Here is a 1,457-nt window from a genome sequence, read left to right as displayed (position 1 = left end):
AAGTGGGGGATGATGCCTTCTGATTATAAATTTATACGATAATGCTCCAGCTTACTGTAATGGTATCTGAGGGATGCCTACAACGTGGATGCATTTGAGTGAGCTGGAGGAAAGGACGGACAACAGGAGTATATCAGTAGAGGGAGTGAATGGGAGAGTATATCAGTGACTTGCAGACAAGGCTGTGACATAAAGGAACCAAATGTCTACATAGGCATTTAAAATAAATAAAATATACACACTGATTCTCTGTAGGACTGATCAGGTACACTTATTTGACAGGGTGGTTTATCCTTTCTAAAGCTCACCTGGAGTGTACGAGGCACAAAGCCAATGAAGAAGCTTTGTGGATTTCAAGTTCATGGATGGTGAATGGCTTTGGGGCTGTGGAGAACCACTTTTTAATAGCCTTAGCAGGCTTTAACCTCCAGCCATTCAATTAGATAGCATCCAAGGCTGGGCATCCGGAGAAACAGGTTCTGCTCTTGATCGGTGGCTAGGTTGCTAGGCTAGGATTCAGAAGGCCTCAGTTCAATTCCTTACTCTGCTACAGACATACTGTGTGATCTTAAGCAAGTCATTTAGTCTGGCTATCTGCCTCAGTTCCCCAATCTGTAAAATAGGGGCACTATTACAGCTCTCCTTCACAGGGGTGTTGTGGGATGCTCAAGTACTATGGTGATGGTGTCCATATATGTAAGGCTTTGATAGATTCAGCTGTATTATGTTGTATGAGTCACTGGTTCCCTGTGCGCCTCAGCTTCTCTATTAAAAGTACTGTATTAAAGTTCAGTAATCACTACTATTTAGCACACGTTTCTTCTTAAACATTTAGAATGGATGTTTACCAGGAGAAAAAACCCAACACTAATCACTGATGTGCATTCTCCCACTCTGCCTTCTATGACGATAGAGTGACTCAGTAGAAAAAAAGAACCGAAGTCAGCACAGGCTTGGCTTTGAAGGGATAATGTTTTTAACAAGAAAGTCAGAGCAGGCCCTAAGGGCAGTTGTGGAAGCCACATTACTTGGGTAGTTTGCAACCAAACTGGACACATTGGACTGTGTGAGGAACAATCCTGCACAGCCTGCTAGGTTTGGGACTGCTCTTCCAGAAAAAGGCAAGAGGACTCAGAAAAGCAATGGCAGAGGCTGGCAGCAGCAGCAACTGTTAAAACATGTAAAGCATTTAAATTCAAGTAACTTAAAAATAACTCTTTGCACATCTTCCATCCAAAGATCTCAAAGTGCTTCCTCATTATTAATTAAGCTGTGCATCACCTCTGTAAAGTGGGTATTGCTTGTTTTCCAGACTGGAAAACAAAGACACAGAGAGGGGAAAGTGATAGGTAAACCTAGCCTACATAGCTTTTGCATTAGTATAACTGTGTCACTTAGGAGTGTGATTTTTTTTTAACTGAGTTGGTTATATCAGTACAACCCCTAATGTGGACTCA

The sequence above is a fragment of the Mauremys reevesii genome, linkage group 12, assembly GCF_016161935.1.
Source record: "Mauremys reevesii isolate NIE-2019 linkage group 12, ASM1616193v1, whole genome shotgun sequence".
In the NCBI taxonomy this organism is placed as follows: domain Eukaryota; kingdom Metazoa; phylum Chordata; order Testudines; family Geoemydidae; genus Mauremys; species Mauremys reevesii.
The sequence above is the reverse complement of the archived record's forward strand: the minus strand, read 5'-3'. Positions refer to the sequence as shown.